This window comes from Schistocerca serialis, chromosome 2 (assembly GCF_023864345.2).
Source record: "Schistocerca serialis cubense isolate TAMUIC-IGC-003099 chromosome 2, iqSchSeri2.2, whole genome shotgun sequence".
Taxonomy (NCBI): Eukaryota; Metazoa; Arthropoda; class Insecta; order Orthoptera; family Acrididae; genus Schistocerca; species Schistocerca serialis.
Window position 1 is genome coordinate 652,900,762 of NC_064639.1, and position 24,695 is coordinate 652,925,456.

A 24,695-nucleotide genomic window follows, 5' to 3' on the forward strand; every position below is an offset into this window, starting at 1 on the left:
TTCCCGTCGTTCAATTGATCGCTTACACGCGGGGGACACGGGTGCGGCTGCTTTTCTTCGCTCATCGCCGTGTTTTCCCAGCAAACACCGTGCGAGCGAGCAAAATGTCTGACTGTTTTCACAGGAAATGACGAGCCAACATGCTGGCCGCTCAGGTAGAGCCTGTCCATTCCTGTAGGCGGTGTAAGGCCACCAGTATTTTCCGGCACTGGCGTAGGCCACACAAATTCCGACATGTTTAACTCCACAAACTTTCAGCGGAAGCGAACAACCTGAGACAGACTGGTATTTCGTTCTACAAGCTACGCCGAAATATTCGGTGGTTGAAGGAAATGAAGTGTTCCTATAAAAAAATGGAACAACGCTTTTCGGGGGTGTTTTACAATTGCCGCTTTCTACAGTGAACCGTATTCATGAAGTTGTAATTATGGTCTTGAATAAATAAATTGCGTAATTATTTTTGTGTGTCTGCAGATACATGTCTGCAGCGACCACATCACAATAAAACAAGACGCCCCTAGAGACTCCATGTAGCTAGATTTCAGGAAAGCATTATACACGTGTCCCACTGCGGGCTGTTGACGAAGGTCCGAGCATATGGTTTAGATTTCCAAATAATGTGAGTGGCTGGGAGACGGGGAGTCTTAACCGAAGACAAGGGTATCCTAAGCAGTGCCCCAGGGGTGATGGTACCGGTTTTATTCCCAATGCACTTAAATGATCCGACGAAAAGGATGGGCTGCAATGGTGTACGGGTAGGTGACTTCAGGAACATAAAAGACGACTGATACAAAACTTCTAGTTAGTGTGATGAATAGCAGCTAGCTCTGAACGTCGAAAAATGTAAATTAATGCGGGTGAGTAGGAAATACCTTCTTGAAAGGTTAGAATGCAGCATCAGTTGGGTGGGGCTTGGCCCATCACATCGAATTTGAACATCTCCTCAGCATTTAACATTGGAACTCCCGTTCCACACTTAGTGTTTCTACACCTGGTTTTAATTTCACAAAAGATTGTTTTGACTTTTCAATATGCAGAGCCAGTCCTTCCGACAGTCATTTCTTTTTCTATTTCTTTACATTTCTCATGCAACCATTTCGTCTTATCTTCTCTGCACTTCTATGTATTTCATTCCTCAGCGACTTGTATTTGTGTATTCCTGAATTTCCCTGAATATTTTTGTACTTCCTTCTTTCATCCATCAATTGAAGTATTTCTTGTGTTACCCATGGTTTCTTCGCAGCTACCTTCTTTGTACCTATGTTTTCCTTCCCAACTTCTGTGATGACCCTCTTTAGAGATTTTCATTCCTCTTCATCTGTAATGCCTACTGAGCTATTCCTTATTGCTGCATCAATAGCCTTAGAGAACTTCAACCGTTTCTCGTCAGTATTTAGTATTTTCGTAATCCACTTCTTTGCCTAATGTCATAAACTTCAGCCCACTCTTCGTCATACTACACTCCTGGAAATGGAAAAAAGAACACATTGACACCGGTGTGTCAGACCCACCATACTTGCTCCGGACACTGCGAGAGGGCTGTACAAGCAATGATCACACGCACGGCACAGCGGACACACCAGGAACCGCGGTGTTGGCCGTCGAATGGCGCTAGCTGCGCAGCATTTGTGCACCGCCGCCGTCAGTGTCAGCCAGTTTGCCGTGGCATACGGAGCTCCATCGCAGTCTTTAACACTAGTAGCATGCCGCGACAGCGTGGACGTGAACCGTATGTGCAGTTGACGGACTTTGAGCGAGGGCGTATAGTGGGCATGCGGGAGGCCGGGTGGGCGTACCGCCGAATTGCTCAACACGTGGGGCGTGAGGTCTCCACAGTAAATCGATGTTGTCGCCAGTGGTCGGCGGAAGGTGCACGTGCCCGTCGACCTGGGACCGGACCGCAGCGACGCACGGATGCACGCCAAGACCGTAGGATCCTACGCAGTGCCGTAGGGGACCGCACCGCCACTTCCCAGCAAATTAGGGACACTGTTGCTCCTGGGGTATCGGCGAGGACCATTCGCAACCGTCTCAATGAAGCTGGGCTACGGTCCCGCACACCGTGAGGCCGTCTTCCGCTCACGCCCCAACATCGTGCAGCCCGCCTCCAGTGGTGTCGCGACAGGCGTGAATGGAGGGACGAATGGAGACGTGTCGTCTTCAGCGATGAGAGTCGCTTCTGCCTTGGTGCCAATGATGGTCGTATGCGTGTTTGGCGCCGTGCAGGTGAGCGCCACAATCAGGACTGTATACGACCGAGGCACACAGGGCCAACACCCGGCATCATGGTGTGGGGAGCGATCTTCTACACTGGCCGTACACCCCTGGTGATCGTCGAGGGGACACTGAATAGTGCACGGTACATCCAAACCGTCATCGAACCCATCGTTCTACCATTCCTAGACCGGCAAGGGAACTTGCTGTTCCAACAGGACAATGCACGTCCGCATGTATCCCGTGCCACCCAACGTGCTCTAGAAGGTGTAAGTCAACTACCCTGGCCAGCAAGATCTCCGGATCTGTCCCCCATTGAGCATGTTTGGGACTGGATGAAGCGTCGTCTCACGCGGTCTGCACGTCCAGCACGAACGCTGGTCCAACTGAGGCGCCAGGTGGAAATGGCATGGCAAGCCGTTCCACAGGACTACATCCAGCATCTCTACGATCGTCTCCATGGGAGAATAGCAGCCTGCATTGCTGCGAAAGGTGGATATACACTGTACTAGTGCCGACATTGTGCATGCTCTGTTGCCTGTGTCTATGTGCCTGTGGTTCTGTCAGTGTGATCATGTGATGTATCTGACCCCAGGAATGTGTCAATAAAGTTTCCCCATCCTGGGACAATGAATTCACGGTGTTCTTATTTCAATTTCCAGGAGTGTATATTGTGATATTAATCTATGTGTGCTCCTGGGTACACCTTACAATCCACATCTGATTTCGGAATCTCTGTCCGACCATGATTTAATCTAAGCCAGCCGGTGTGGCCGAGCGGTTCTGGGCGCTTCAGTCTGGAACTGCGCGACCGCTACGGTAGCAGGTTCGAATCCTGCCTCGGGCATGGATGTGTGTGATGTTCTTAGGTTAGTTAGGTTTAAGTAGTTCTAAGTTCTTGGGAACTGACGACCTCAGATGTTAATTCCCATAGTGCTCAGAGCCATTTGAACCATTTCATCTAACTGAAACCTTCCCGTCTCACCCAGCCTTTTCCGAGTATACCTCCTCCTCTTGTGGTTATTGAACAGAGTATTCGCTATTATTAGCTGAAATTTATTACAAACCTGAATTGGCCTTTCTCCTCTCTCATTCCTTGTCCGAAGCCCATATTCTCCTGCAACGTTTTCTTCTACTCCTTCTCCTACAACTGTATTCCAGTCACCCATGACTATTAGATATTGATCTCCCTTCACGTACTGTCCCTTTCAATATAATCATATACTTTCTCTACCTATTCATGTTCAGCGTGAACGTCGGCATATGTACCGAACTATCGTTGTCGCTGTTGGTTTGCAGCCGATTCTGATAAGAACAACTCTATCACCGAACTGTTCACAGTAACGTACTCTTTGCCCTACCCTCCTATTCATAACGAATCCTATTCCCGTTATACCATTTTCTGCTGCTGGCTTGTAAGTACAGTGCGTAAAATTGTTTCCGTCTGTCGGTAACAATGTAGACTGCACGAAGAAGGGTCTCTGCATTGTGCTACCACGTAGTGTTCGAATTCTGACCTATCCGTACGCGAAGTCAGCGTCTCATGTTTTACTGTACTGAGTGGCTAAATCAGACCACACAATTGCTTATTAAACTTTCAAAAGATAGTTGTTGAAATTGCGGACAAAATCGGTCTTCTAGTTGTTTCTGATGGGCGTGACGAATACATTCGTGTTGTACCAGGAGACATGGAATGTGGGTAAAAGGCAGAAGTGCACTCAATCCCAAGTTCGTGTACAGTCAGGGCATTCTTGAGCAGCAAGTCAAGAGATTCATTCTTCTCCAGTGTCTGCAAAGTGTGCTCCGATGTGAGTAAGAGCCTAAAGGAAAAAGCGTGCCGAAAAGAAACTTCCTGACAGTGTCTAAAGTGTTAGAAAAAATAGCACACACATGTCAGGTATTGTGTGTAAGAACGGCCATGCCGAATTTTTTTCGGAATAAAAACTAAAAACACGTTTTCGTAAAGCGAGTAGTATATCTGCAAAACTATTTCATAATCCACATTTCACGAATATTTAAAACAGATTTCATTGTTTCAAATGACACACCACATGAATATATTGCTTTCATAGTTACAATGTTATGATGGTCGGAAGATGCGTGCAAAGCGACCGTCCAGGTGCTCCAACCAAGGTGACTATGGCCCATCTCGAAAGCGTCAAGACGCGACACAAGTATTATTTGTCGAGTCAATCCAGTTTCATACATCGATATAGAAAATTTTCTTCGAGTACATGCCTTTTGATGTGAAAGAAATTGCTAGAGACATTGAATTAATCTCAGAATACTCTTAATTGCGTTACTCCATAGTTACGTAGCATGTGCTGCCTACTGTCAAATATACGACGCATACTGCCCTAATATAAAAATCTCTGTGGCCCAAAAGCACGCTTTATATCCTTCCTACTGAAAGAGAAACAAAGTAGTATGGGCGTCTTGTGTTTTAACTGGAGAATGTTATATACGACTTACAAACCAATAAAGAAAATTCTTTGTTGCTCATTTTGCATAATTGTACTTAAGTTCTCTCTTATTTCGTGTTTAATTTATCCCCGAAAATTTAATTAAAGAAGTATGTGTAACATTTTTCATTTTTGTTTTCCTTTTTTTTTAAGACCCATTTCTGCGGTTTCCTACAAGCGCTAGACGCGTGTTCTCATTTTGCGCGTTAATAAACAAGTTTAGAGGCTCACAGATGTGAGAACTAATTATTTCCTCATTAGCAACTAAGGGCGCATTTTTCCTCTTAATTTCATTTTATTACCTACGTTCAGTGTATGGCAACGGTGGAGAGGGCGGATTTCCGCCGGCCAGCCCTGGTCCAGCCACCAGCTGCCGGCAACTTCCTCTGCAGCAGAACAGTCCGCCGAGCGGCCATTCGCCCGGGCCCTCTCCGCTACCAAAACTTTGCACCGATGCGGCTTCTTCCAGGAAAAGGCTGAAGTTTCGCCGTTGAGAGTGGTGACTCAGATAGCTTGACAGCACTACGTTTCAGAGAAGCTACGGTACGCTTACATTTCACCGAAAACAGGAAATCCGTCCGCTGTTATCTAGAGTAGTAAATAACGTATTTCAGTTGTTGAACTTCCTGCTTGCGTCTCAGTAAACGAAATTTTAAGTAACAATCCATTGTTGGTTGTGGCGTCATGATCCATATTTACCATTGAACTTACTGCTCCTGGGGACGAAAAGTTAAGCTGAGTTTCACAAACAGGAAGATATCATCTCTCTATGTAATGTTGTATCACAACTGCAAGTGTCGTTCAGTTTACTTCCTTCCTCACGTGATATACTGAGAACTGTGGATGAAGGGGAAACTTCGGTTTATTGGGGGAATTTTAGGACCGAGTGGTTCACTTCTGAAAGAGACCACTAATAGGACGCTGGTGCGACCTATTCTTGAGTACTGTATGAGTGTTTGGGATCTGTACCAAGTCGGTTTGAAGGAAGACATCAAAGCAATTCTGCGGCGGGCTGCTAGATTCGTTACCGGTAGGTTAGAACAACATGTAAGTGTTACAGAGATGCTACGGGAATTCAAATTGGAATCCCTGGAGGGAAGGCGACATTCTTTTCGATAAACACTATTGAGAAAATTTAGAGAACCCGCATTTGAAGCTGACTGCCTAACGGTTCAAATGTTCAAATGTGTGTGAAATCTTATGGGACTTAACTTCTAAGGTCATCAGTCCCTAAGCTTACACACTACTTAACCAAAATTATCCTAAGGACAAACACACACACCCATGCCCGAGGGAGGACTCGAACCTCCGCCCAACGATTCTACTCCCGCGCTTAAGAACCAGGAAGATAAGATACGAGAAGCGTACAGACACTCGGTTTTCCCTCGCTATATTTGCGAACCCCCCCCCCCCCCCCCCCCCATGAACCATGGACCTTTCCGTTGGTGGGGAGACTTGCGTCCCTCAGTGATACAGATAGCCGTACCGTAGGTGCAACCACAATGGAGGGGTAGCTGTTGAGAGGCCAGACAAACGTGTGGTTCCTGAAGAGGGGCAGCAGCCTTTTCAATAGTTGCAGGGGCAACAGTCCGGATGATTGACTGATCTGGCCTTGTAACACTAACCAAAACGGCCTTTCTGTGCTGGTACTGCGAACGGCTGAATTCAAGGGGAAACTACAGACGTAATATTTCCCGAGGGCATGCAGCTTTACTGTATGGTTAAATGATGATGGCGTCCTCTTGAGTAAAATATTCCGGAGGTAAAATAGTCCCCCATTCAGATCTCCGGGCGGGGACTACTCAAGAAGACGTCGTTATCAGGAGAAAGAAAATTGGCGTTCTACGGATCGGAGGGTGGAATGTCAGATCCCTTAATCGGGCAGGTAGGTTAGAAAATTTTAAAAGGGCAATGGATAGGTTAAAGTTAGATATAGTGGGAATTAATGAAGTTCGGTGGCAGGAGGAACAAGACTTTTGGTCATGTGAATACAGGGTTATAAATACAAAATCAAAAAGAGGTAATGCAGGAGTAGTTTTAATAATGAACAGGGAAATAGGAATGCGGGTAAGCTACTACAAACTGAATAGTGAACGCATTATTATGGCCAAGATAGACACAAAGCCCACGCCTGCTATAGTAGTAAAAGTTTATATGCCAGCTAGCTCTGCAGATGATGAAGAAATTGATAAAATGTATGATCAGATAAGGGAAATTATTCAGGTAGTGAACGGAGACGAAAATTTAATAGTCATGGGTGACTGGAATTCGAGAGTAGGAAAATGGGGAGAAGGAAATGTAGTAGGTGAATATGGATTGGGGGTAAGAAATGAAAGAGAAAGCCGCCTGGTAGAATTTTGCACAGAACACAACTTAATCATAGCTAACACTTGGTTCAAGAATCATAAAAGAAAGTTGTATACACAGAAGAATCCTGGAGATACTTTCAGATAGATCATATAATGGTAAGACAGAGATTTAGGAACCAAGCTCTAAATTGTAAGACATTTCCAGGGGCAGGCGTGGACTCTGACCATAATCTATTGGTTATGAACTGTAGATTAAAACTGACGAAACTGCAAAAAGGTGGGAATTTAAGGAGATGGGACCTGGATAAACTAAACCAGAGGTTTACAGAGTTTCAGCGAGAGCATAAGGGAACAATTAACAGGCATGGGGGAAAGAAATACAGTAGAAGAAGAATGGGTAGCTTTGAGGGATGAAATAGTGAAGACAGCAGAGGATCAAGTAGTTAAAAAGACAAGGGCTAGTAGAAATCCTTGGATAACAGAAGAAATATTGAATTTAATTAAGGAAAGGAGAAAATATAAAAATGCAGTTAAGGAATACAAACTTCTCAAAAAGGAGATCGACAGGAAGTGCAAAATGGCTAAGCAGGCATGGCTAGAGGACAAATGTAAGGATGCAGAGGCTTATCTCACTAGGGGTCAGATAGATGTTGCCTACAGGAAAATTAAAGAGACCTTTGAGAAAAGAAAGCTACTTGTATGCATATCAAGAGCTCAGATGGAAACCCAGTTCTAAGCAAAGAAGGGAAAGCAGAAAGATGGAAGGAGTATATAGAGGGTCCATATAAAGGCGATGTTCCTGAGGACAATATTATAGAAATGGAAGAGAATGTACATGATGATGAAATAGGAGATACGATACTGCGTGAAGAGTTTGACACAGCACTGACAGACCTGAGTCGAAACAAGGTCCCGGGAGTAGACAACACTCCATTGGAAGTACTGATGGCCTTGGGAGAGCCAGGCCTGACAAAACTCTACCATCTGGTGAGTAAGATTTATGAGACAGGCGAAATACTCTCAGACTTCAAGAAGAATATAATAATTCCAATCCCACAGAAAGCAGTTGTTGACAGATGTGAAAATTACCGAACTATCAGTTTAATAAGTCACAGCTGCAAAACACTAACACGAATTCTTTACAGACGAATGGAAAAACTGGTAGAAGCTGACCTCGGGGAAGATCAGTTTGGATTCCGTAGAAATATTGGAACACGTGAGGCAATACTGACCCTACGACTTATCTTAGGTTAAGGAAAGGCAAACCTACATTTCTATCATTTGTAGACTTAGAGAAAGCTTTTGACAAAGTTGACTGGAATACTCTCTTTCAAATTCTAAGGGTGGCAGGGGTAAAATACAGGGAGCGAAAGGCTATTTACAATTTGTACAGAAACCAGATGGCAGTTATAAGAGTCGAGGGGCATGAAAGGGAAGCAGCGGTTGCGAAGGGAGTGAGACAGGTTTGTAGTCTCTCCCCGATGTTATTCAATCTGTATATTGAGCAAGCAGTAAAGGGAACAAAAGAAAAATTCGGAGTAGGTATTAAAATTCATGGAGAAGAAATAAAAACTTTGAGGTTCGCCGATGACATTGTGATTCTGTCAGAGACAGCAAAGGACTTGGAAGAGCATTTGAACGGAATGGACAGCGTCTTGAAAGAAGGATATAAGATGAACATCAACAAAAGCAAAACGAGGATAATGGAATGTAATCGAACTAAGCCGGGTGACGCTGAGGGAATTAGATTAGGAAATGAGACACTTAAAGTAGTAAAGGAGTTTTGCTATTTGGGGAGCAAAATAACTGATGATGGTCGTAGTAGAGAGGATATAAAATGTAGACTGGCAATGGCAAGGAAAGCGTTTCTGAAGAAGAGAAATTTGTTAACATCGAGTATAGATTTAAGTGTCAGGTAGTCATTTCTGAAAGTATTTGTATGGAGTGTAACCATGTATGGAAGTGAAACATGGACGTAAAATAGTTCGGACAAGAAGAGAATAGAAGCTGTCGAAATGTGGTGCTGCAAAAGAATGCTGAAGATTAGATGGGTAGATCACATAACTAATGAGGAGGTGTTGAATAGAATTGGGGAGAAGAGGAGTTTGTGGCACGATTTGAGAAGAAGAAGGGACCGGTTGTTAGGACAATTTCTGAGACATCGAGGGATCACAAATTTAGCATTGGAGGGCAGCGTGGAGGGTAAAAATCGTAGAGGGAGACCAAGAGATGAATACACTAAGCAGATTCAAAAAGATGGAAGTTGCAGTAAGTATTGGGAGATGAAGAAGCTTGCACAGGTTAGAGTAGCATGGAGAGCTGCATCAAACTAGTCTCAGGACTGAAGACCATGACAGCAACACCATATTTGCGAATGGAAAAGGAGGGAAAATGACAAGTAGTGGCACAGAGTGGCTTGCGGAGTATCTATGTAGACGAAGATATAGATTTATTTACATGGTCCGTGGATAACATCTATGACAGCTCGCCAGATTGTGGAGTGTCATTTTCAAATATCATAATTTACAGTGAAAACTACTGCTGACAATTCACATAATTTTACTTTTACTTTAAGGAACAGTACAGCAGTCCAAGACCCTAAGGATAACGATGGTGTTGTTCACTTTAATTTTAAACTACATCTCAAATTACTAAATTTATTTCAATCACACATAAATTTGTCAAACAAAAATAGTTTCAGTTGCGCTAAAAACTGTTTCTGTTGTTTGCCATTTGCTGGTATCGACGAGGAAGATGATCAAATATTTTTAGGCTGTACACTTTGCTCCTTCCTGTGCAACAGTAAAGTTACGTGAATCGATTTGTGTATTTACATAGGGACTTCAGGAAATAAGCTACACATCTCGCCGCACCTTAAGACCACTGCATAGAGCAAGGGTGGCCAAGAATTCGACTTGTGACCAGTCTTCTGGCACGATTGCCATAAGGCTCAGCCTGTCTGCACTCTCCCCTCCCCTCCCCCCCCCCCCCCCCCCCCACCACCACAGGACACTATGTAACGGTGAGGAAGGAGAAACGGGGAAACTACGAACGTGCTGCATTTAAATGGCAGTGCAGTTGCACTACATACGATTTGGTTTTATACTTCACATTTCTCAACAATATAGATCATAAATGAAATAAATTTTCAGTACTATTTAATTATTTTCCGCTCACACAATACATACTGTTTCCTTGTGGACAGATGTAGAGAGTTACAAAAATTTTTGAAGTCAGATTGCCACATAATACAGACCTATTTAGCTTCATAGAAAGTTTTGGAAGAAGGTCTTTCATACAAGTACATTGATCGAAATACTTAAGCAAGTTTTTAACTTCATTATGGAGACATGGAAACTCTGACAGGAAAACAATGCAGACTTGGTATTACGTTGCAGATCAATCAATGCGCATGCACAGGAGCGCATTCAACTGAAAGTGCAAACTACGTCAAAAATAGATGGAAAAGAGAGGTAAGACTGGGTGTGTCTTCAAAACGTTTAGAAACTATCCTTGTAATTCTTTCAAGGGCACAGTTAATTCTTTCTTTAATACCAGTGAGCTTAAGAAACTGAATCGCGTTTGTCATAATTTGCCCCTTCTAAGATGTGATTTTCCTTATAAATGCATCCCCATAAAATCAGAAATAACTTGTTTCTGACCTTGCAAAGTCTTACTGTGGGCACTGTGCAGTGAGGTACATTAAAATGCGAGGTGTGTAGGCCATTCCACAGGTTCCAATTTTAGCTCCTGCACTCCTTTTTTTCTTCGTAAATTCAACAATGGCCGATTTTAAATCGAAAAATCGTTCCAGGCAAATTCCTTGTCTTAACGAACGTATTTGTATTGTATTGTATGTTAACCGGGGACCTAGAAACGACGGAGAGGCTCCGTACCCGCCGCAGTCGCAGCGGTCCACAACCCCACGACGACTACCGCAGTCCACTTCACCCCTCCGCCGCCCCACACCGAACCCAGGATTATTGTGCGGTTCGGCCCCCGGTGGACACCCCCCCCCCCCCCACCCCAAGGGAACGTCTCACACCAGACGAGTGTAACCCCTATGTTTGCGTGGTAGAGTAATGGTTGTGTACGCGTACGTGGAGAACTTGTTTGCGCTGCAATCACCGACATAGTGTAACTGAGGCGGAATAATGGAACCAGCTCGCATTTGCCGAGGAAGATGGGAAACCGCCTAAAAACCATCCACAGACTGGCCCGTTCACCGGACCTCGAGACAAATTCGCCGGGCGGATTCGTGCCGGGGACCAGGCGCTCCTTCCCGCCCGGAAAGCCGTACGTTAGACCGCACAGCCAACCGTAACGAACGTACCTTGCAATAATATTAAAAGTCTCCACACTCCTCGTCCAGTTCCATCGAAAACTGTTGCAACTGAGAGTAAAATAATGTTGCAAACTTAGAAATGTTACTGTATGTACCACCAAATTTTTCACGTGCTACTTGCCTACAAATTTAGGACAATTTGCTTCTAGAGCAAGCAATCCCATCTGTCGACCTTTGTAATTTAATGTTGATATTTCATCGTGAACTAAATCTTTAAATTCTTTCTGCAAGGTGGTGTTACATTGTTCCAAAGTAAATTCGCGGTATCCGTCATTTTTGTGAACGTGTGTTGCATAGTAGATATTGAGAATTATTATCTTTCTGTCATTCCCATTCAGTTTTAAAGGCTTTTGAGGAAAGATTGCTAGATTGCCGCCTTTCGTGCGCACAGCCGCTGGATTTGTGAAAGTCCTTCATACCATGAACAAATACCGAAGTCTAAACAGCACTGATATCACGATTCTGCCGAGATGAACAGAGTTGTATCGACCGAGAAATGCTGTACAGTAATACTAAAATGAGGCACTTCTGAGAAGGACCGAGCAAAGACGAGTAGGGCGAGCAAAGTCCTCACGCGGCTCACACATTCGGCTCTCGTGCGTTTTCGCATTCTCTGGCCGGCCTTGGTGTAGAGTGCATGTTCCGCACTGCCTGCAGACACAGTTTTGCTGCAGTACGGGTAACAGATGCATCACAATCTGAGAGTGAGGCGTACTCCAAAGCTGAAGTAAGCGACACACTAAGATTCTTGGCAAAATATCACACAGATGCACTATGAATATCTAGCAGGGTTGGACCAAATGCAATGTCGCTTCCAACAGTATTGAAATGGTACCAACAATTTGACCAAGGAGGCCCAGATGTTGACGATGCTGATCTGGAAGGAAAGCCATCGACATCACCGACAGATGACAACGTTCAAGCAGTCGGAAAGGTGAAAGAACATCCGTCGGGAAAGAGATTTTCCAATGATGAGGAGGTTCACACTGCGGTTCTCCAACTCACTTTTTGAAGGTATTTCAACTGTTATTATGACTGGTTCCTCAGAACAAACAATACAAGAGTAAAAGTATTGAGAAATTGTTGGCTTCTAAACAGCTGCCTGTGTGAGTTTACAGGATGGAGATCAAATGGCATCCTTATAACACTTTCGTGTGCAATTTATACGTCGTTTTCATGTGCGAAATTTCCCCAGAAAATTATTCCATGTGATATAAACTAAGGAAGACAAAACTAAAGAGAGAAAAAGCGCTATCATTAGCGACAGAAAGTTACCAACACCGTGGAATAAGTAATACGTTGTCCACATTCTGGGTTGTTCTCATGGTGTCTTGCGAAGTGGGCCTGTTGATAATAATCGAGTTAGGCTTAATTTTCGAATGCGACTTTCGTAGTTTCCTTGATCATCGTGGTCATTGTAACTTGTTTAATCTATATCCAAATCAGTGGTACAATTACAAAAATGCTTAACAATATTATATTTACCGGTATTTAGCTAGACACAAACTGCACTGTTTCCATTTATTTCTGTCGAACTTTAACATCAAGTCGACTAGCGAAGTAAACATTTTTCTGCTGACGGAAGAATGTACAGGCTTCTTACGGTAAACGAGAAACTGCACTCGTTATGTTGTGAGTCACCGATCTTTCATGTCATTCCTAAAGTTTGCTTCTCGGGGCATTAACTACATTACTACGTCCAACTTTCCTTGTAGTCCTTTTACATTTTTACTTACGGTGAGCTACATTGTTTTCCCCTCACTGCTGAGCCTTGAAATAACTTCTTCATATAGTGATGTCCCGCTAAACAACCTTTTCCGTGGTAAGATGTATCCTTAGCCCTCATACTCAATCCTTGCGTCTTTAGATCGTACCTTATCCTTTACCATTATTTCGATGCACCTGATTTCAAATGGTTGCAGAAGATACATACCAGTCGACACTAATAATGGCTGAAGTAAGTGAAGCACAAAATCAGAAGTGGACAGACTTAAATTCTCTTGATTTTCGTTTTAGTTTTTTAGGATTCCGTGTCTCAATCTGCAAAGACGACGCACTTATAGGATCGCTTTGTTGTTCGCCGGTCTGTCTGTCTGTCTGTACGACTGTTAAGAACACTTTCTCAGCAACCGCATCCGTTTCATATTTATGTCACTTATTGTCTATGGTCCCTTGGAGGTGTAAAAATTGTAAGAAGTCAATGAAATCAAAAGATATTGCCATTTATGTCACATATTTTGATACTCGGAAATGTGCAGGGTGCTTTCAGTTCACCTATAATCATGAAATTTTGCAAGAAGCCAGGTTTGAAAGTAAATGAAAAATTTCGAACATTGTTAATTTGTATTTATATCATAAGATTTTTAAAAAAATTTTTTTTCCGCCTGTCTGTCCTTCTCTTAAGACCCCTTTTTCTCTCGAACAGGTTGACGTATCAAGCTCAAACTTATGTCATATACTGAAGTCTATGGTCCCTTGGCGGTATAAAATATTTAAGCTTTTAAGTCAATGTAGTTAAAAGATTCGGTCAGTTATGTCACACATTATGATTCTAGCAAATTCACCCATCAAAATCTATAGGGTACTTTCCGTTAACATAGAATCATGAGATCCCACAAGAAGCAATGGTTCACAGTGCAAGTACAGCAAAAAATCTAAAATTTGCTAAATTGTAATTATATCGTCGTCATTATACCACATAAAAGTATCTTTCGCCATTTGAACATACATTGCATTCATCATCCATAATAGTTGAACATTACTGCATGCAATGCATGGATATTGTGGTCATGTTTTAGTAAGTAAATAAAAATGTTTCATTAAATCTTCTTTCTCTGCACTGAAGTCTCCTGCTCGCTTCTTTTTGTATAAGCGGGCTAGTATGAGAAGAGACCTTGATACGGTCTTTGAATTCCCAGGACCAATATCTTGCGAGTATCGATATCGACAACAGCCAAAAATCGTAGATGAAATAAATTTGTATGAAACCTTCTGTGTACTAGTCCTTTTCGCACTTGGCCATTTGTGTTTTTATTTTAATTTTTCAGTTTTTCAGACATCACATGTGTAAATACAGATGAGACTCAGTAATCAGCGGACGTAAACAGATAAAGGCAAATCATGTTCACTGAATATTTACTCATAATTCGACTGAAGTACCAAGATCACGTACTGTAATAAGCATACAGATACAAAACTGATCTCCTCGGGCATGCATTTCGTTAACTGATGATGGTGATATGATTAATTGTCCTCACAATAACGAAGTCCATGGCGCCCGTACTGAATTATATGAGCTGACGCGTTAGTTTAAAAGCAACCACAAAAATTAAACCGTAAGCCTAAGATTCCTCTCCTCGTTATACCCCCCCCCCCCCCCCCCCAACCTCACACACCCACACACACGGTATGTATAAACTTAAGCTAAAATGAATGAGTAATATTATTGGAGAGAGATCGGGCTTCGGTTGCGGCGAGTGGACTAATCATTCGGCGTATCGTGTGACTGGTAGGATGTGTGGGTTTCATGTTGGCCACATCGTGAATGTCCCACCCATGGGGCGCTTAGTAATCTCTGAGACTGCGCAGGCACTAGACTTTTAACGGGTCACACTCTCAAGGGTTCACCGTGAGCATAAATTGATCGCCACAAAATTGTCGTGGGTAATAGTGTGGACTATTGTGCTCTGAACAGCGAATACCATTAGTATAAATTCACCGCCACCAGACTGTCATGGGTAATAACGCGTTGACTACTGCGGATTGCAATGGAGAACAGACCGGCCAAAATTAAAAAAAAAAAAGAAAAAAACTCGCCAGTTCAAGTCTGGGAGGCAAGAAACCGGTGTTCAAGGAAGCCATTCATCCTCACTGTTGGTACAGAAGCCATAGCCCCATTCATTCCTAACGCTGACAGAATGATTTAATGAACGCGTCACATACGAGTACATAAAGGCGCTAGTGCCGCGATCCAGGTCACCTGATCTCAGTGCTGTAGTGCACATTATAAACACCATCAAGTGAAATATGACGTCCATCAAGTGAGATATGTACGTCCTGGATCCGGCTCTGACCAATAAATTGTGAACGGCTGGCTCGTCATGTTGGCTCACCAGCTCTTTCGGTGCCTCTTAGGGTGTATGCAACATGCTGAAAGATATTTTGATCATGATTCTGGAGAGTGTCATTTGGTTCCCTAACAGCAGAGAATGACTCTCGGGAAGGGCAAAACATTTTATGAGATACCCTCTGTAGCCTTCCATTTATCAGAAGTAGAGGGCAAAACCGTATGTTATTGCTGCCCTCCTCTCATAATATAAAACACTCGCAGTGAAACTGTAGCGCACAGTGACTCGTATGTTACGAGGACAACAGACTGTTGACTCTTCCATTTGAGCATAAACTTCATGTAAAAGGACAGCATTCGCTCGGGGAAGGTAAAGAGTATTCAGTTAACTTGTCGCGACAGTTTGACTGGCAAGATACACTAGACTTCTTGTCTAAGGACTCCGTTACGAAAGAGTTTGTAACCATACCAGATAAAGAGTAACTTCGTGCGATTGTAGTGACCAATGTGTGGTATACCGTGCCAAGGTAAATGTCTTCATCGATCACATTTTGTGCATGGATTGGGTAGAGATTTACTGTTGAGAGAGGTAAAATAAGTGGAATCTTGGCGAAATCTTCCATAGCGGGAGGAATGGAAAGTGGTCGCTTCAGCCTTGGAAGGGCAACCGATGGGCTGTTTTGGGCACATATAGGTATTATCGTTTCGAATGCATATCGACGTTCCAAGGGATTAATAACTGGACTCTCATTCAAGAGACGAAGGCCTTGTAAAAGTTTTCCATGGTGCCCGTAGGCCTCTTAAGGCTACTTGGTCGCGTTGTAAAGAACACGGCCGACTTCAATATCTTTGTTCAGTCCAAGCTTCAGTTCCGTTTGTACTGATATCGTTGTCGATGGGATGGAACGTTATACTCTAACATGCATTCCTTTTACATTTTCGCAAATTTACATTAACGATTGGGAGTAAACTGACGACTTGCCCCTCCAATAAAGTCGTCAAATAACGCTTCACTAAAAATTGAAGAATGTCCGTCCAATAGTTTAATGTTTTGGTTTACAAAATTCTGAAAACCTGAAGTATTTCTAAGTCTTAAAAATGTTAGAGACAATGATTATCCCTTTAGTGGATAGATACAAATGTCATACCATCTTCGAAACAAATAGTAAAACAATGTCTCCAAAATACGGTAGAGTATATACGTAGTAATGGAGAGAGAATTTCATCCTCATTATTGTTAGGTAGGTCTGATGGACACTTGTTTTGTTCCACACTGTTAGCATATGCTTTGAAATACTAATGCCAGACATGGAAAACCACCAAAACAAAACACCGCGTGTGAAGTGAAGAAGCCATCCGCCAAACATGTCGTTAAAGAGCAAACTGTAAGGGAGTACTTTTTGTCGTGTGGACTTCCTCATTGCGAGCGAAATTTCTGTTAACCTTGCATTTAAATTTAAACATGTGCATTTTATTTCATATTTGAATCTTGCGTTTCTAATTTTTTTTTCAGTTATCATACGATACACACATAACTGATTATGAATGGCACAATTTTACAGATGAATGCAACATAGTAAACCTTATCACAAATATTCTGAATAGACTGTGAAACTATCGTGAACGAGAGCCCAAAAATGTAAATGGTCCCACATGGTACAACACGCCTCGTGCGTTATGTGTATGACGTTTCTGATTGAAGCTGATTCTAGTTTGTTACTGAACTGTATGGGACATCAGTGGTTTCGAACACCATTGCGATGCAGAAAAGATGGAGTTGTTTCGCTTAATGGTTGGTTGGTTGGTTAGTTGTTTTCTGGAAGGAGACCAGACAGCGAGGTCATCGGTCCCATCGGAGTAGGGAAGGACGGGGAAGGAAGTAGGCCGTACCCACTGAAAGGAACCATACCGGAATTTGCCTGGAGCGATTTAGGGAAATCACGGAAAACCTAAATCAGGAATGCCCGGACGCGGGATGTTTCGCTTAATGGAGAATATTCCTGAACTTCATGAGGCCGTTTCATGTTCCATTAAACTGAGCATTATGGACATTACCTTTAAAATATAAATAAAGGCCTTAGTTATTTTACAGATAATGAAATCTAAATAGATACATTTTCAAAACAATTTAGTTTACAACGATAATATCTTTCTTGGTTTCTATTTGCAATACTTTTGCATGATGTTATGCAAGAACTTCAATTTCAGTAGAGAGTTAGACAGACGGAATTACAGCATATACCACGTCAAGAGGCAGAGTTTTATTAAGGGTCGTGTTTTATGTTTCCTGAAAAACTAGGTAAAAAGAGAATATCTTCTAGTTCGTTTAACATGGTGGAATACATATGTCAAACAATCTTGGAAAATCACTAATACTCCTAGTTTATTTTAATTCCTACTCTGTGTCAATATGAACATCCCCGTCAAAATAATGTCTGCAGATGGATTCAGTATGCTTCAAACTCAAAGAAGATGAAAAAATACATTACTGACCATTAAAATTGCTACACCACGAAGATGACATGCTACAGACGCGAAATTTAACTGACAGGAAGAAGATGCTGTGATATGCAAATGATTAGCTTTTCAGACCATTCACAAAAGGTTGCCGCCGGTGGCAACAACTACAACGTGCTGACATGAGGAAAGTATCCAACCGATTTCTCATACAAAAAGAGCAGTTAACCGGCGTTGCCTGGTGAAACGTTGTTGTGATGCCTCGTGTAAGGAGGAGAAATGCGTACCATCACGTTTCCGATTTTGATAAAGGTCGGATTATAGCCTATCACGATTGCGGTTTATCGTATCGCGACATTGCTGCTCGCTTTGGTCGAGATCCAATAACTGTTAGCTGAATATGGAATCGGTGGGTTCAGGAGGGTAATACGGAATGCCGTGCTGGAACCCAACGTTCTCGTATCACTAGCAGTCGAGATGACAGGCGTCTTATCCACATGGCTGTAACGGATCGTGCAGGCATGTGTCGATCCCTGAGTCAACAGATGGGGACGTTTGCAAGACAACAACCATCTGCACGAACAGTTCGACGACGTTTGCAGCAGCATGGACTATCAGATCGAAGACCATGGCTGCGGTTACCCTTGACGCTGCATCACAGACAGGAGTGCCTGCGATGGCGTACTTAACGACGAACCTCGGTGCACGGATGGCAAAACGTCATTTTTTCGGATGAATCCACGTTATGTTTACAGAATCATGATGGTCGCATCCGTGTTTGGCGACATCGCGGTGAATGTACATTGGAAGCGTGTATTCGTCATCGCCATACTGGCGTATCACCCGGCGTGATGGTATGGGGTGCCATTGGTTACACGTCTCGGTCACCTCTTGTTCGCATTGACGGCACTTTGAACAGTAACTTGGACGTTACATTTCAGATGTGTTACGACCAGTGGATCTACCCTTCATTCGATCCCTGCGAACCCCTACATTTCACCAGGATAATGCACAACCGCATGTTGCAGGTCCTGTACGGACCTTTCTGGATACAGAAAATGTTCGACTGCTGCCCTGGCCAAGACGTTCTCCAGACCTCTCATCAATTGAAAACGTCTGGTCAATGGTGGCCGAGCAACTGGCTCGTCAATATACGCCAGGCACTAGATGAATTGTGGTATGGTGTTGAAGCTGCATGGGCAGCTGTACCTATACACACCATCCAAGCTCTGTTAGACTCAATGTCCAGGCGTATCAAAGCCGTTATCACGGCCAGAGGTGATTGTTCTGGGTACTGATTTGTCAGGATCTGTGCACCCAAATTGCGTGAAAATGTAATCACATGTCAGTTCTAGTATAATATATTTGTCCAATGAATACCCGTTTATCATCTGCATTTCTTCTTGGTGTAGCAATTTTAATGGTCAGTAGTGTAATTAAAAGCTTATTTGCATAACTGACTTGTGAACTACTTCTATATTAATTACTCAGACTTTCTGCTAAGCCGAAATATTCCATCCGCGTGAAACGTACTGGCAGTGTGCTATTTTTCTTATTTCTCATCTACGAAAACAGTGTTTTCGGAAAGTAAAGAACCACACGAGTTTCTTAGTGAGTGGAAAAATTTTGTTCAAAGTGTACGTTTCTTTAATATAATAAATAGTCAGTAAAGGAAAAAATATACTCTTAGAAGTGGATGACACACTGGAATGAGACAGACAACTGTAAAAATTAAATTCTTTTCTTGTTTGTGGTACAAATCGTATGTTTCCTTGTTGAAGTTAGTGTTACAAAAACGTGTTAAATATTTTCCATTCTGACAAATGTTTGATAATAGACTTTCTCAGTAATAATGTTTTCCGTTTCTAAAATTACCGCTACTTCAAAAAAAGGCTGATAATAATACCAGGACCAAAAAATTTTTAGTATACACTTCCAGGTCTTAACATTCGCGAAAAAAGAGTCGCATACGTTGCTACACGAATGTTCAAAACTTGTCTGGGAGAGTTAAATTATCCGTGACTAACTTGTGAAGTTATAAGTGAATTATAGATCTTTCCGCTGAAAAATTCATTCTACTCCATTGAAGAGCACCTGCGAGTACATACAGTCTTAATACTAACGCATTAAGTTACATTATAATTAACGTTATCATTGTGATACCATAATATTTAATAAATTTGTCATAATGCTGCGTTGCACTTGAAGTACATGTTTTCCGTGTAGTTCCTGAATGGAGAAGGTTCCCTTGTCATTGAGTGGATGTTAAAGTTTGATCTTCTTTTCTTCTATTTTTTCAGATTAGATGACTTAGAAGCACTTCTAGGTCTACGGTTCGCAAGTTCCTTCACGCTTAACAAACTCTGGTCTGCATTACAGAACAAAAGATAACAGGTATCTTTCCTCTAAAATGCATAGAATTTCGCTACATTAGATGTCGAATTATGTTTCTTTAGTGGTTTTTGCATATTTATTCCCTTTCCATCCTATTTGTGTTGTATTGAAATATAAAAGACGCGTTACTCCGTGCACGAGTAATATCGTCCGATAAAATTCAATAGTAATGTAATTTACGTTGCGCGAACTCTGCTGGAAGATTAACACGTTTTTATAAAAATTAAATCTCTTCAATGGCTCTATGAGAAGAAGGTCTTTATGAATTGTCAGTATTTCATAAACATGCCAGTGCAATGGAGACAACATGACTGTCCTTTTAATCAGCAGATTTATCTCTCGCGCAGCAAATTTTCGTATATCTCCACATGTAAAAGTGTTCACCAGCATCAAGCATCGTACATTTTGTAAATTGTTGCTGTTGAGCTGTTCGCAGCGACATACTTCTCATAATTCAAATTCTCTGACTGACCAACGAGTCAAGTACCATAGAACTTCCAGAGCAGTTGACAGTTCCCACAAACCATTAGAACTTGCAGTTACTGCTGAGCAGGAAACGTTTGAATAGAATCCCAGTTTTTCTGCTGCAGGAAGAAACATGTGAGAGAGTGTGTTCCATTTTGTTGCATCTGCTGAGTAAATGAGAAGTAGTGATTCACTGGAAACCTCATAATTATTATATTTGTAACTAACTAGTTAATGCGACAACAATGCCCACTGCTAAAGAATACAAGTAAATGTTTAGTATGGGTTCTCACGCTGCCGATCCGCATCCTAATTCACTGCTACAACAGCGGTTTACATTGGCCACTGTCATTTGGTGCCAGGCGTCAAAATAATAGCTCGTCAGTAAATTACAAGCTCGGGAAAAATGAATAAAGTGTTTCATATATTTGTTGCTGTAGCTCGGAAACGGTTTCTGTTCAAATCATTATCTAGCCAAAGCCAACTACGTGCTTTGACGGATCGTAAGAGGAGCATTCAAACACCCAGTACGAACACTTCATTACGTGTCACAGGCGCGCCCTTTGGAAATCGATGTACGGTGACAGCACGGCTGCGGAAGCATGGATTTTTAACGTCACATCGACGACTTCATTAGAGACGGCGCTCTATCTTTACTGGGCAAGCACGGAAGAAGGGCAGACCGTCGCCATGGTGTAGCGCGTGTGCCGGCTGTCTCCGGAAAACTACGACAAAACTAAACTTGAAAGGCTGGCTGCTGGTTTTAAATCTGTTCTTTACAAATAAGAGCCAAGCCCCAATTACACTTACAAGAATCGATGTTTTATTTCAAACCACAGCCTTGTGGACCTAGTTTTACATTTAAGGAAATTATTCGACGATGACTAGACAAATAGCTTTTGGTACATTTGAGGCCAAAAATTTCTGTTTGGTGGTGAATTATGATTTATCTGGTCCATACCTAAAACGAAAAATTACGAAGTTTGCTTATGAGGTACATCGTCTGTGTAATATGTGAACCAAATTTGGAAGCAGAGAGGGGAATTATATGGATTCTGATTCTGTAATGCAGCCATTTCGTATCTTCTCTGGCATCTGAGGAAATTCTTCTAATCGTATCTGACTAAATTCGTGCATATAAGTTTTACTTGCAGACTTCTACATTTATTAAAATAATCAATGAATAGTATTTTCTTTATCGGTGAGGGAACGAATAGGAGCCATACAGAAAAAGTAGGTGAAACAATGAAAGAAATGAAATTATGACTAGGAAGAAAGGCGATAAGAGAAAGATATTTTCTCTGCGCTGTAAATATTTTCATAAATTCTTTTCTCCCTCACTTAGCATGAAAACTACGTTTAGTACGAAATTTCCCAGTTTAATGAGATAAAAATTTGTGGGAAGCTTAGTTCGAAATTTCCCAGCTTAAGGAGATATTATCTGTGGGAAGTCTGAACCGCCTTTAGCCATTAAGAAATGGCCGTGGTCAACTCTGCTAGAGACTGTTCCTCCATACATGTTGGGGCGTGGCTTCTTCTGCAAGTCGAACTTCATAGCGTTTCTTATTCTATACTCCACGAGCTATAAACGACATGTACATTGCTCTAATCTGTAACATAGTATCCTTCGTAAGTAACTCTTTCCATTACAGAAATTTAGCAAAGAACTATTTTCTGAAGCATCTAGAAAATGGCAGCCACAGGGTGGACATCTTCAATGCGCATTATAAAGATGAAAAGTCGATGTTGAAATAATACCGTACTTCTCTCTCGGCTATTTCTGTCAATTTTATACATTTTGCTGTTGCTAAACCCCTTATTATAAGACTGACTTTTAGACAAAAAAGCAATCTTTGACGTAGTTTCCATATATTTTCTGCATATGATGCGATAACCACTTTTATGGGAGGAAGTAAGCATTGCTCAGCAAATCTTTTCATCGAGAACGCCGGTAGCTGAAGTACTTGCAGTTGTACATTCGACTCGAAAATGGGTATGTGACTTTATTTCTGAGCGTTTTATAAAGAAACTGCAGGAAGGTAGGCCCTAAAGAAATTAATAAGACTTTCATACCAAATAATCGACTTGCAATATATACCTCTTTTATACAAAGTTGGAGCAGCAATAATCCACTTCCAAGACCAATTTAATTGACTGTGATCAAACACTTTTACGTCTCTCATTAAGGAGACTGCATGTTACTTTTTTGCAAAGGCCGACTCTGTTTCCTAAAGACACGAGAACAAAAATAGGTGACAAAACAACACATCGGGGCTTCACTTATTTCTACCAACATTAAATGTGTTTCACTTATCATGATGGTGAACAACTGAAGTCATTCGCCACGAGACATTACTTCCGCAATCCAGAATTCTGCACAGTATTAACCTCTACATAAAGAGCAACATCTCTTTGTAGCTTGCAAAGGAGCACTTCCGGGTTATTTTAGTTACGACCGGCACATACAAGCGACATTCAAGCGTAGTTCTCGAACCACAGGAATACCTTCCAACATGCTTATTTCTACCGTCACAGATGGGTTTATAAGCATCATAGTGTTTCACCATAAAAATGTTTTTGGTTGCTAATAAAATAATCTATGGGGCGACTATATTAAGCCCAGCAAAGCAGAATTTAAGATTCAGGACTGACATTCCAAGAGCAGAGTTCAAATCCATACCTCAAACTCCTGATTTAGGTTGCCCGTAAATCGATTCTCGCCTGTGCCAGAATGGTATCGTCCATAAGGCTACGACCAAATTTCTTCCCCTCATGTGCCCAACTGAGAGCTCGTGTCCCGTCTATAATGATCTTTCTGGCCACGAAGGTTGAAATTTAACCTTACTTTTGTTCTAATTATCACAAACTCACTACGTAAGGAGTATTAGAGGTAACTGTCGCACCGATATGTAGGACGTTAGAGACGCAGTAGAAACTCGGCCTGGACGAAAGTTGATATGGGAATCAGCACTGGCCTTCGCTTCAGATGGTTTGAGACTAGTACGGCGGATCTAAATCAGCATGGCCGATGGGAAATTTAACTCGTCTGTCCCAGAATACGATTCTCATATCATAACTAATGATCTACCTCATTTACCTTACCACTTCTGGTTGTTTCCGAAGGAACAACTACTAATCATAGGGTATGCTCCTTGAAACTTTACGGAGAATTTATTATCGACTCAGCTAACATTTGGGTTATGGTTAATACTTGTTCCTACACTTTGGTCGAAGACCTTCCACTCGTTGTCAAGACGAATCAGTCACTGATACGCCGTGACAGAGGTTGTTAGTATACGAACGGAGGTGTCCAAAGACAGTGAGAAGTACGAATGCTCGAAATCTGACAGACCATAAATCGTATTGAAAGCCAGTGAAACGGTGTTACGTGCTTGTAACTCCAGAATTACTTCTGATGGAAAGGTTCTTAAAACTTGATAAGCTACTTTCTACTATTTTTAACTCCAAACTGCAGTTTCTACATTCCCAGTAAATGTCTTAGGCGGCATGACTGTTTCCTCCTGAATTATTATGTAATAAATTCTGTTCCTCTGTAACGTGATATTACAGTGGAATAGTGCTCGTAAAGTGTTGCGCTAGGCAGAGCCGTTTGCGAGACCAAGGGTGTACAGTGGTTGCAGGGAGGCAGCCAGTAGCAGTACTCACGGGGGCGGCGGCGGCGCTGGTGGCGGCGGCTGGCGGCGGCGTCGCTGAGCGGGCGGTACGGGCGTCGCGGCGCGAGTGTCCGGGCCCCGGGGCACAGTGAGGCTGAGGCTGCGGCGTCGCGCCGCCCCGCCCCTCCGCCGCTCGCCCCTTCCCTCCCCCACCACTCCCCTCCCCCCCAGCCGCCGTGCCTCCGACGCCACCCCCACCATGCGGCGCTTGCCGTCCAGCGCCACGCCTGCACATCTGCTGATACCGTGGTTGACCTTTGTCTTCCTAAACCGATAAACCGATCTCATTCTCACGCAAAGGTCTCGCGA

The 24,695-nt window shown here is 42.5% G+C and overlaps 1 protein-coding gene across 1 annotated transcript in view; it reads right to left on the bottom strand.

Moving 5' to 3' along the window:
* LOC126457734 (neuromodulin) overlaps nt 1–24,485 on the bottom strand; it is an 895,299-nt gene extending 870,814 nt beyond the window's left edge. Inside the window, exon 1 of the mRNA XM_050094276.1 lies at nt 24,379–24,485. The gene's annotated coding sequence lies outside the window, so the exon portion shown is untranslated. The remainder of the gene's footprint in view (nt 1–24,378) is intronic.
* Between the last annotated feature and the right edge of the window lie 210 nt (nt 24,486–24,695).